This window comes from Gymnogyps californianus, chromosome 2, assembly GCF_018139145.2.
Source record: "Gymnogyps californianus isolate 813 chromosome 2, ASM1813914v2, whole genome shotgun sequence".
NCBI classification, from domain to species: Eukaryota; Metazoa; Chordata; class Aves; order Accipitriformes; family Cathartidae; genus Gymnogyps; species Gymnogyps californianus.
Window position 1 is genome coordinate 137,787,655 of NC_059472.1, and position 13,320 is coordinate 137,800,974.

A 13,320-nucleotide genomic window follows, 5' to 3' on the forward strand; every position below is an offset into this window, starting at 1 on the left:
ATTTTATACTAGAAATGGAAGCTCTCTGAGGTAAGGATCACTTTTTTTGATTCAGTGCCTTTAACCATATAGCCCTGTCTGCAAAATTGAAATGTATTCACAATACAAATTATGGAGTTAGAAATAAATACTCAAAATGACAAGCTCTTGGGGTAAGATTGCCATGAGAAAAGTATAATATATAACTGCACAGAATTATTTGCTAATTTGTGTTATGGGAACTTCACAGACTGTAACATAAAGACCCCTTGCTTATTAAATTCAAATTAAAATGTATATTGATTTAAATGAAAATAAATGAGCATTAATTCAGAAAACAAAAATCAGGAAGTTCTAAAGTTATAATACTCTGGAAAGATTGGCTAAGCCATCTTCTCAATGTGCTACATTTGTATTAAACAGTGAACTATAAAACACAATTCATAGATGCTAACTTAGCAGAAAAAAAAAACCCCTGAAACCACACCACGTATGCAATATTGCATCTAAAAAGTTTTAATTTTTCACACTATTTCTTGGCTTCATCGCTCCACCCGGACACTGGCAGGTTAAATTTTGGCATAAAGAAATAAGGAGCTACAAATGTTTATCTAGCCCAGTTTCTTGTCGCCTTCAATGGCCACAGGCAGATGCCCAGGAAGACTGCAAGATGAAGGCAAGAACAAATCAAATTTATCTCTATTAGTTTCCCAAATTAAATGTTATTACTAAATATAATAACCTTTGAGATAAAGAAATTTCACCTGAAATACTTAGTATCATAGGAGGAATTTAGAAAACGTAGACTTTAGGAATAGTAGTATTATTTTAAAGAACACTATAAATTCTTCCACCTTTCGATCTCAGATAAAATAATTCAAATAAAAGTTTATTTTCAAATTTTCTCTAAGTGTTCAGTGTTTCTACATGAGATCTTGAGGCAGGGATGGAGGGATGAAACGCATAAGGAGAGATCTTGCAGGGTGTCATGCTTGTGGTGAAGAAGAAAGTTTCCTCTACTCAATGTTTCTTATAAGAACAGGGGTTGGGTTTGGTTTTTTGCAAGTTTTTAATGTGCTTCCTCTTTTTAAATAACTTGGTGCCTCTGCAGACACTGAAAGCTTTCTCAAGTAACAACATGACTTCAAAATTGGGTTATTTTTACTCTGCTGCTTATCAGGCTAAAATATGAACAATAGTGACTTTTGGATTATCTACAGGCTCTGAATGACACTGCATCATTTTTGCCTCTATCCCCATTTCAAATACCACCCTCGAAACTATAAAGAGGCTGTTAAAACAAGCAACATTTTGCAGAAACAAACATCTAAAATTTTGCACAGCATGCACACACAAACACAAATTATATTCTATGGGTGACTCCATTTTAAAATGCTGACTTACTGAGATCTTTTTCCCAGAGCAAACTATATAAATAAAGACTGTCAGAAAATGAGAATAAAAATAAACATCTAAAATGCAGAAAAAATTCTCTGCTCCTTTCTTTATATTCTTTTTCTTCATGCTTCCTACTTCTTCATATCTTGTCTTCCATTTTGAGCATTATACCTCCCAGGTTCAGAGCTCCATTAGAACAAATATGCCCTTATTCTTCACTTTGTGTTTAATTTTCTACACTTCTCTAAGAAGATATTTTCTAAAGGTATGTCTTTATCCTCCTAAACTATGGATATTTATCTACATAATACCCACCCTGTGTGACCAATATTGGATTAACTGAATTTACCTATAGTGATTGCCTACATGCAAAAAGTCTATTGAAAATTTGCAGAAAAATGGAGTCAAGTACAAAGGTTTGGAAAACATATGTTAAAGTGGAGGACTAGTAGCTCATAGTCCATAAAGGCTTATACAGGGAAAGGAAAATCCAAAACAAATGAGCCTCTGATCTAGCTGACAGATAGAAGCTGAACTAAGACAAATCCAGACTAGAAATCAAACTAATATTTAACACTGGAGGTCATTAGCACATGAAGCCAATTCTTATTCAGGGATTTGGGTTCACTCTGTATCATTTGAAATGTTTTTAATGAAGATGGATACCTTTTTTGCAAAAATATGCTTTTATCCACACGAAATTTAGAAGTACTATGGCATATACTACATAATAAATTAGACTATCTGATAATAATCTCTCTTGGCCTTCTAATCCATGAATCTTAGAGAACAAAACCTGGCTACTGATTAATAAAACTGAAGTTATCACTAATATTTAACACATTAAAAAAAGCCAGCAACTAACCAAAGATAGATACAAGGAACATTTCTATTGTCATTCACTTATACAGATTTAAGGCAACTTTCTACATTGACTGCTCATTTTGGAATTTCAGTTGTAAATCTACCCCAAATTAGAACCTACTATTTAAATTTACTCTGTTTTTGGAGAGAGGATGCTCAGGTTAGAGTCCTAGATTTGAACACGGTTCCCTATACCTTGTTGAATCCAAACCAACAATGACAGATTTCCAACAAGCAAGGTGTAGATACACCTCTGTGCACTAATACTCTGAAAAGATTTCTTCTGATAAAGATCACAAAAAAAGTCACAAGGATACAAGCACACATATACCACTTTCTGCGCATTCCAACGCTTGCGGTTCTTGATTCCAAATCATAGTCTAAATTTTGTGTAATTAATCACCTGTCTGAAAATCTTACAAGTAGTAATTGATCCTAATTTGCAGAAAGAAGAGCAGGATTTTCCTTAGTTACAACATTAAGCAGTAGCTCTTAATTTTAGTCAATCTCCTGAACAACCCAAGTATGACAAGGCTACTCTTGCGGGCTAAACTGAGAGGAGAGCTGTAAAATGAGGAAAAAGTGCACCTTTGGAATGGATAAATACAGAAGAACTGGCCAATACACTAAAGCCAGAAACACTAACTGGTATTTTGAGGGTTATTTTAATTTAATTTCTCTAAAGCACTGAAATCACAATGAACACATTGTCAGTCCTGGACCATTTAACTGCAGGCTGCCACTGAAGAGGGAGGTCGTGGTCCACAGCTATGCATTGCCTCCACCCCCCGTGGATGTCATCCCTCGTGGATGTCACTCCATGGTCTGCCAGATCAGCCCACCGACCCAGCTCACTCATCATCTGGTCCAACAAGACCAGCAGGTGGGCTGCGGGAACAGACCGCCCTTTCAGCAGTAACGTGGGCTTGGGCTGGTGTAAACCAACGGAGGACTTGCTCTGCTGGCCACTGAATTGCAGAGCATCTCCAGACCCCTCTCTTAGCCAGCAGTGAAACACATTCCACTAGGTTAAAGCCTACTCTGGGTGCCCTGAAAAGCCCTCTGCAAGCATCTTTCTCAGTGAACACTGGCACAGTCTATGGAGGTTTAGACAAATCATTTTAGCCAGCTAAGTTGTGCAGTAGGCACATTTCCACCTCTTTTGTGTATATGGAGAATACAGAATAATACCAAAGCAGTCCGTATGAGAGGACACAAAAGTATCTTTATTGACAGGAGGCGTGTGCTAATTTCCTGTGCTGACTTCAATCAATTTAAACAAGAATCTTACCAGAGTAAAACACATCAGGAATAGATAATGGAGAACCAACTTCCCAAAGATAGCACTCCTCATCATAGTCTAAGTCTCTCTGAATTTAACTGTATTTTCAGTAACATTTTCACAGTTTCTAAATAAAACAAAGCCCACAACTATAGCATACAATATGTAGTTCTGGGTATTCCAGGTAATCTAGAGGTTTGGGGAGACTGAGATAGCTGAGTAGCCATTTTTTAAAAATAAAAAATTAATTATAGGAAAACTGTTCACTTAAGGATTTAGCAGGTAAATGAGGGCTATGAAAGATAATGGTGTGTGTTAATCTACTTCATAGTCTTCAAAAAATACATACTTGACATTAACATAAATTTAGTTTTAATGTACTGTCAATTAGGGTAGATTAATGTATATATGACTATGACAAAAATACACATTAACAGCAAAAAGAGCTATTCTAATAAATAACACATCACTGATCCTACTGTGCTAAAATATTTAGGTAATAGAAACTCTTCAACGTCTAAATATTCTGCTTAACAGTGAGAGAAATTTACAGAAACAATACTTTGATGAAGCAGCATTGCGACACTATTGGGATTGCACTGCAGTTCAGAGATAACCCTGAAACAACTGGGTAGGGAAAAATCTATATAACCTACCTTATTAATGACTACTGACTGACCTCTGCTTATCTTCACTACCTTAAAGATGACATTGAAATTTTCAACTCTGCTCAAGCTTCATTATCTGAAATCTAGACCATAATAACTTAAAAGGGTTCTGATGATATTTTCAACCTGTCATATTAAAATAAAATAGAAAATTTCTGACATTATATATCACCTAGAAAAAGGATCATTGCTTTGTTCACATAGTGCAATGTGAAGTCTAATATTTACACTGCATACAATGACCAAAGAACATATTTGCTTAATTTTTCATTCAAATATTACAGATAAGAGAGAAGATAACAAATCCTTCAGAAAAGAAATTAGAAAGAACACTAAGAGTGTGTACATAACATATTGAAGAAAGGAGTTACATTTACTTCCCTCCAGGAAAGAACTTCCATTGCGTATCACATGTACCACACAGCAAATGACAACAGTAACTTACATGACATCGTACCATGCCATGGCATGAATACCCCAAAACAATGCAGTCATAGCTGACCAGATAGTGCACACAGGTACACTGAAGTCCACTGACATCAGTACAGCTATCAAAATATACAGCAGGTGGGAAACAGCCTTCAACTGGTACAACTTGCACAACTTGCTGTTGTTTTCCCACCTAAAGCTTGCTTAATTCTAATATTTCATTCCATTTTCCACTCTCTTCCTCTAGCCAAAAAAAATTTTTTACGGTTTAAAGCATGTCATTTAAGCTGAAATCAAAGCTGTTCTTTCTTCTTAGAATATAACTGGTTGTTTAACGCTCTATAACACTTTAAAGTGGCCAAATATAACAACATGTTCTTTTCAAACTGAATTTGCAAAAATTAAAACTAATTTTTTTTTTGTGGGCAAGGTGTTAAAGAAAAACAATATGTCTTATTAAATATACAGTAGCTGTAATTTAATTGTTTCTTCTGATCCTATCCATTTTAAAGAACTTTTCAGATTTTTTTTCAAATAAAAAAAGTATCATTCAAGGAAAGATTTTTTTTCTCTCTTTGAAGGAATGAAATTCCAACTTATCTGTATTCAGAATATGAACACAAATTTGTACACAAGTGATTCTAAATGCCACTGGCTTCCCGTTTTGAATGCTGCTATTTTTCCAGAGAATGTATCCACAGATCAATGACCCTTTCATGTGATCTGGAAATGCCAAAGAATAATACCTCAGGGAAAATACTGTTTTCACTTGAGTTAAAATACTCATTCTTACAACAGAAAGAAAGCATGAAATCCTAAAATCACTGAGGATGCCATCCAGAAAATCCATATATCTGGGGAAAAAAAATTAGTGGAGAACTAATAATTGTTCAGACAAATTGATTTCAAACTAAAGCCATGGCAAAATTAATGAATCTCACAGATTAATAAACTGCTCATTTGGCAGCATTTATTGTGGCACATTTGTGCATGTTTCACTATTTTTCTTTTATTTTTTATTAATTATGGCTACTTGGAATTGATGATCTCCAGGGTACACATCAGTGCATATCAAGATTGATGAATGCGCCCCAGATGTTGGAGTCATGTGGAGGGTCTGTTCATGCACAGGATCTGTGCTGTAACTCTGAATGTTTTCCTGCAGCGAACTTGCAGGCACTCCTGACAACAGAAATGCAGGTGACGAAGGAAATTCCAGGAGCGTCTCTCCTTTCCCCTCCATCACTGCATGAGAAAGACGTTCTTACGCTGACGTGCGAGTATGTACTTTTGACAGGGTACTGCTTGCTGCTCTGTGTTGTCTTTCAATCCTTCCCTCTTTTCTCTCCCCCAAAGGAGAGTGTGATATCAGATTGTAACACTTACCTAACTTTTATAGTGTGCTTTTCTCTGTAGTCTATGTGTAGACAGTGGTGTCAATTTCTGAATTCAATTATTTGGGTATTGGGAAAAAAACCCCAACAGTTATTTTCTAAATTTCTAGCACGCTTTTTTTATTGCTTTTAGAAATATGGCTGAATGTCAAACAATAAGAGAGAATACTGCAGGGATTCTTAGCTTTTGACATTTTTAATTGCCTCTGCTTTGGTTATTACACAATAGATATTTTCGTCATCTAAATATAATGTATCTTTGTAAAATCCTTTAAAATATGATTTCAAACCAATGAATGCCATTTTCTATTTGCCTTTAATTTCCTCTCAATAGTAAGTTCACCAGAGTGTAACAATTAATTAACTTAATTAAGCTAACTTAATTATGTTCTTTCATAGGTCAATATGTAGAGCTACTCAGATTAATAGCAGAGCTTGTAAAGTTAATCTTCTTGTATAATGCAAATGATGCCAAGTCATGTATTAAATACCTTCCTGAGTAACAGAAGATATAGGACTGAATGTACTTTAAAGAAGGGTAGAGACTGTGAAAAGGTTAAATAAAGAAAAATGTCTTGGATTTGTGGAAATTTTAAACAGACCTAATTCATTTTTCAAATTAATAATGTTCTTCTAAGAGAGGCCCTCATTCCACAAGGCCATTTACAGCTTAAATATACATAAAAAAATTTTGACTTCAAAAGCAGAACTGCATGACAGCATTTTCCAGCCATCTTGCGACCTTTATGTTTTGTTATTAAGAAGATTACATAAAATAGTCATGTGAAGAGATTAGACGGAAAATATGAATTCCTAACTCCGGAGCATTTCCATGCTTACTGTATTTCCCAGTTTATTTTACAGAGGAATCACTTCAGTAGTCAAAGGTATTATGTTCTCTGTTCATTATTAATTCACTTTTAACACAGTTAGACTCTAAAGCTTTTTAGGCATGTGGCTTAGCACTTTTGTTATGAAATACTAATGGGAACTACAGTAATCATAATAATTACTTGTAGAAGCATAAAAAGTAAAATCAAACAAATCTCCTGAGTGCCAAATGATCTGAATAGGTGACTCAACTTCTCTGCTTTGATAAATGAGTCTGATGGCTGGAAGCCACAGTCTGACATGAGGACTTGGATTATGGGCCAAATCACCACATTTCAGCCAAGTAACCAAATCTCAGTCTTCTCTACAATGAATCGGACTTAGGTCCAGAAAATATTCTAACAGCATAGCAATTCCAGATCTGTAATCATAGACTCATAGAATGGTTTGGGTTAGAAGGGACCTTAAAGATCAACTAGTTCCAATCCCCCTGCCATGGGCAGGGACACCTTCCACTAGACCAGGTTGCTCAAAGCCCCGTCCAACCTGGGCCTGAACACTTCCAGGGATGGGGCATCCACAACTTCTCTGGGCAACCTGTTCCAGTGCCTCACCACCCTCACAGTAAAAAACTTCTTCCTAATATCCAATCTAAATCTACCGTCTTTCAGTTTAAAACTGTTACCCCTTGTCCTATCACTACACTCCCTAAAAAAAGAGTCCCTCCCCATCTTTCCTGTAGGCCCCCTTAAAGTACTGGAAGGCTGCTATAAGGTCTCTGCGGAGCCTTCCCTTCTCCAGGCTGAACAACCCCAACTCTCTCAGCCTGTCTTCATAGGAGAGGTGCTCCAGCCCCCTGATCATCTTCGTGGCCCTCCTCTGGACTCTCTCCAACAGGTCCATGTCTTTCTTACACTGGGGTCCCCAGAGCTGAATGCAGTACTTCAGGTCGGGTCTCACAAGAGGGGAGTAGAGGGGGAGAATCACCTCCCTTGACCTGCTGGTCACACTTCTTTTGATGCAGCCCAGGATATGTTTGGCTTTCTGGGCTGTGAGCGCACATCGCTGGGTCATATTCAGTTTTTCATCCCCTAACACCCCCAAGTCCTTCTCCTCAGGGCTGCTCTCAATCCACTCATTGCCCAGACTGTATCTGTGCTTGGGATTGCCCCAACCCATGTGCAGGACCTTGCACTTGGCCTTGTTGAACTTCATGAGGTTTGCATGGGCCCACCTCTCAAGCCTGTCAAGGTCCCCCTGGATGGCATCCCTTCCCTCCAGCGTGTCGACTGCACCACACAGCTTGGTGTCGTCAGCAAACTTGCTGAGGGTGCACTCAATCCCACTGTCCATGTTGCTGACAAAGATGTCAAACAGCACTGGTCCCAATACTGACCCCTGAGGAATGCCACTTGTCACTGCTCTCCACTCGTAATCTGTTGCAATTCTTCGTTGCCACTCAAAGAAAACAAAGAGGAGCGGTGCAATAAATATTCTGTAAGGTGCTTTGAACAGGAGTGTAAAGGAAAAGGCTCCAAAAGTGTGAAAACCATCATTGCTCAGAAGTTTTAAAACCAGAATAAATTACTAACAAATGCAGTGGAGGGATCAATCCTATGTCTACTAGGAGATGGATGACATAGATGACCTAATATGTTTTCTTCTCTTTCTTAAAGTATGCGATGTAGTGTTTGTGGTGTTGCACAAAACGAACAGCCCAATCTCAGTGTAGCAGCAGGTTCAGAGTACAAATCAACCTCTGTTCCAAAATCACAGTACTACAAGTTCTCATATAAAGGGGGATTATTTACGTATGATACAGAATAACTAGTAAATTATCACTTATGATTTTTCATCAGAAAACAGTCTGCTGTTTTCATCAGAAAACAGGTCCATACAGCATGGAAATTTCCAATGACTTTCCTAAGCAGGAAAGCTCTTCGTAAGTTAAACAAAAAAATTTAGTGTTCAAGAGTAAATATACAGTCCAACCCATTCTATGTGGGTAACTGTATTTTTTTTTTCAATGAACAGTGTGTCAGGAAGAATGCATATTTATAGCAACAACAGTCTGACACAATTCTTCTCTTAAAAGAGTTCAAGCTAGCAGCTACACGGAACAGAGGGAAAATATTGTTATGCCTATGAAGTTTAGAAAAGAATGCACAGCCTTTTCACAAGCACAAGCATCAAAGCTTTGCATTTATACACATAGATAGATATACAAATGTACATTTTCTCTAGTATTTTCTTGTGTTCTCTAAGAGTGCAAATCATCTCTCTGCTTCTTGCCAATGCTTATTCTACATGATGATTGAATTATTTTCTCAAATGAAAGATGTTGGTGATGGAAATCCAGATATTTAACAGTCTTCTAATAATAGCAGATGGAGAAAATATCACATGAGTATTATTACAAGCTTTGCCATGGAATTACTTTTTATTCTATTCTTTCAGAACATATTGAATCATACTTCGTTTAAAAAGCAAACAACTCAGTGTAATAAAATAGCATAAGGATGGACTGGATGCTCTGCTGATGAAGTTTATAGCTTCGGGTTTTAAAAAAAATCTCTCTTCCTACTAACTTGAAGAGGCAATGGGACTTGTTGGGAAAGGTTTTATACAGAGATCAAGGAAGGAAGATAAGAAACAAAAGATAGTATCAGCTGCCAATTGTGTTCATGAAAATGAAGAAATGTTCCCTTTGCTCGTATATGAAATAATGCAGATGGCTCCCCCAGATTTTCCAAGAATAATGCAATGATTTTAACACTGAATTCTATAACCCTTTTAAGGTGCTTGTACCACACTTATGACTAATGGCAGATGACTTAAGTGTGGGACACATCTTTTCCTATAAAACAAAACACTATACCTCAGCTGTGCATTACTAATGGAAAAAAGTCTGTGCTCTATCCAGATAAAATGCAAGCACTGAATGTCTAATAGTTGAGAAACAGATTAGTGGATACCTATCTTAAACTTTCTTTAGCTGAGAATCACAATGCTTTGCACAGCTTTTATAGTTTTAATACAGCACTCAGAAAGCACCACAGATACATAAGCTATTCATGTTCATATGCTATCATCACATCATTCATATTTTACCCTAAAATGCTCTGGAACATATATACATGCTTTTTTGCGCGGGACAGTAGGGAGTTGGTTGGTTGTCTAATTCATTTTTTTATCCAAGAGAGAGAATGGCACAGCATTTCATCTGTATCTGTACTGCTCTGGCAATGCAGCCATTCAGAAAGAACGGCTCTGTTAGCCTCTAGGCTTACACTATTAAAACATGATTAATTGATTTGCCACAGGATCGGCAAAGGAAATTAATACACATAACTCAGGCATTTCTATTTTACTTCTCATTAAAGAAGAGGATATGCCTCTTATGAGACTCACGTTTAAGGGAACTGTCAAAACTAGTCTATTCTTTCTTAGATAACCAACCACTGACACCATCATTCCCCGTGGATTAAAGTGCTGCTTATGAGAAACGGTATCAAGATACAGCCCACCCATCTTGCTCTTTAGCCACTACATGAAAAAGAGAAAGCAAACCTTCTTTAACAACAAACCTTCACTTTCTTCAACGTCACTGTATATTTGTCTAAAAAACTATATAAATATATTTACTAAATATACTGCAACTGCCAGATGCACAGTGAAAGTGACCACAGAAAACAGAGTAAGGGTCATGAAATCTAATTCATCAGCCTTTCAATTTTATGAAACAATTACAGTGTTATTCAAACAAGTGTATTCGTACATTTACAACATTTTAAAAGCTCTGAATCTTAAGTAATCAACATGTCCAGAGAATTTTCTTTCATCAGTTCATGGTAAAGAATGTGTGATATCAAAGATAAAATTTAATGTATTGACTCAGGGCACACCAACAATAGTGCAGTTCTGAATTTTGAAAGGGTTGTGGGAACAAAATTCCTGTTTTAAGCATTACTATTGGAGGGAAACCACCAAAACTATATAATTTAGTATAACATTCTATGAAAAGCAGTGTTATTCTACAGGCTCCTAAGAAACTGCTAAGAAGGTCTAATGAAATGACACTGAAATCAGGATCGCACACATCTGTCCCCTTTCAAATGCACTGAATTTTTCTTTCAATTCCACTTTTCAATTCCAATTCTTAAAAAACCCAATAAATACATACAATATTAACTCATCAATCACACATGAAACTTCCTTATTTTAGCATGGATACTAATTAAAATCATTCAAGCACTCAAATCTATACAACTTAAATTTTATTGAGGTTTGCACAGCTTTTGAAAACACCGAATAAGGTATCTGTTTAACTTTAAACACAGTTTGGTTATTTTATGACCCAAAGTGTTTCTGCATCTGAAATACACCGATGAATACACACACTTTCCTGAATCCCTCACAGGTACAAAAATTTCACAGGTATCTAAATCTAAACACCCAACATGCTAATTATTTCTGCAGTGGCTTTTGTCATATGCCACATAGCTGGACACTGTCCCTATCCTACACAGAGTTAAATCTGATTTTAGAGCATGAAAAGAGGCTGGGAAGAAGGGAGGCAGTAAGAGGAGCAGATGCTAACCTGCCGTCCTCTTGAGTAGAACTCAAAATTCAACCCTCATTTCTACTAGGAGGAATGACTGGACAAGCAAAACAAAGCCTCATCTGAGTGATCAGATGACATCCCACAAAGTTAAAACTGATGACACAAGTAACTGAGTGTTAGATTCAGACTGGCCTATCTAAGAGGAAAACAAATTGTAAGCAGGAAAAAACCACGCTTTATACAAATTAATGTGGCAACTCATGGGATTTTCCTTACTTTCTCCTACTAGAAGTTGTCTCTCCTCACATTTGCAAGTCCGAGACTCTTTTTGAACATCACTTTCCACATCCTTCTCAGTTCTCCTCCACCTTCCTGAAATCCTTACTCTGTTAGACATTTTGCCTTCTTTAAACTTTTCTCCTATTTCTCTCTTCCATGGCTGCCTTTGAGCTTTTCCTTAACAACTGCCTTCTCACCAATACTGATGGGTTGAATTCAGATGAAACATAAATTATTATACAAATAATGCATCAGTTAGCAGCTGTAGTTAATTCCAAATATTAACTCATTAAGCAGATACTGAAAGAATATAAGGGAGTGATGTACCAGGAGACTTCAAATAAAATGAGAAATAAAAAAGGCATTAGTTGAAGTAAAGCTCTGCAAACACTTTTTTTGACCTGTTTTTTAGGATGTAATTCACAAATGTTTGTTTACCGTGCTGACTTACCCATGTGTAACTTAGATGGGTTGTTTCATGGTGGGTTCTGAATTTGGAAATTCAGCATATGGGTGCTCCCCTCTCAAGGTTCCCTGCAAATCCAACCACAAAACTCTTTCTGACTCACCTCTCTGTTTTTATATAAACTGCAGTAAATTTGATTGGAGTAAGTCTCATTCCCTTATAAAACACATATAATACTTTATGACCCCACATTCAGTAAAACAGCTTCAACATAAACTATTACTGAGATTTTTAGTAAAATTCAAAAGGTATATTTCCATCTTTCAATTCTCTGAAGTTTCCTCTCCCCCGCAGTTTAGCTAGCTTTTATTCCACAAAGGCAAAACCTGTATACTCATCTTCCTCTTGGTCGCCTTTCACTAACTAACCGTGTTTCATTCCTCTTTCTGCAGCACTTTTCCTCTATTTTTATTTTTAAATATCATCTGTGCTCTCAATTTTAATTTCTCCAGTGGAGCGAGAGAAGTTGGCAAAGCTAAGACTTAAGAGGCAGAACCCATGGCCCTCCATAGACTAGAGGTCCCTTTGCTACTCAAGAATATAAACAGAAGTATTACTAAAAGCTTATATTACTCTATCCTCAGGACTGCTTCGACGTGATAACCTGACTTTCTATCTTAGAATATGTGGTGATACTCCAAAATAAGTGAAGTACCTATTTGGTCTTAATCCAGAAGACACTCTTAAGAATTCTCCTGGCCCTTTACTGCAGACTTCCCTCTTCTTCAGACAAAGGGACAAGACTATCAGAGGAAAGGAGAAATTCAAGAAGGTATTTGATAATTATCTGAAGGCTGCACTAAAGATCTAATAAATGGCACTGTACTTCCTATGGCTAGTATTTCATACTCTACTGGGAAGATTATAGTCAAAAGAAGTCTGAGAAAAAAGCAGGAAAGACTAGTCTTTATATTACCTGGTACTTGGAATATCTTTAGTAATAATAATAATAACTAAACTGTTTGAGGAAGCCAAGATGAATAATGTTAAGGCTACTCCAAATGAAGGACTTCCTTCTCACAGGAGGGGTTAATTTAAGGATAATAATGGTTCTCTGAAAGGATGATTGCCACCATAAAATGAAGTTGTGAGTCTGAATTCTGCAGACAACCTCTACTCCAGCTATGGTGTACTGTGACAAGTACACATTGCAGGGACAGAAAAAA

At 36.7% G+C, this 13,320-nt stretch overlaps 1 protein-coding gene across 1 annotated transcript in view; it reads right to left on the minus strand.

The window, feature by feature from the left end:
- PHF14 (PHD finger protein 14) overlaps nucleotides 1–13,320 on the minus strand; it is a 175,875-nt gene that overhangs the window by 21,888 nt on the left and 140,667 nt on the right. The gene's annotated exons all lie outside the window — the stretch shown is intronic.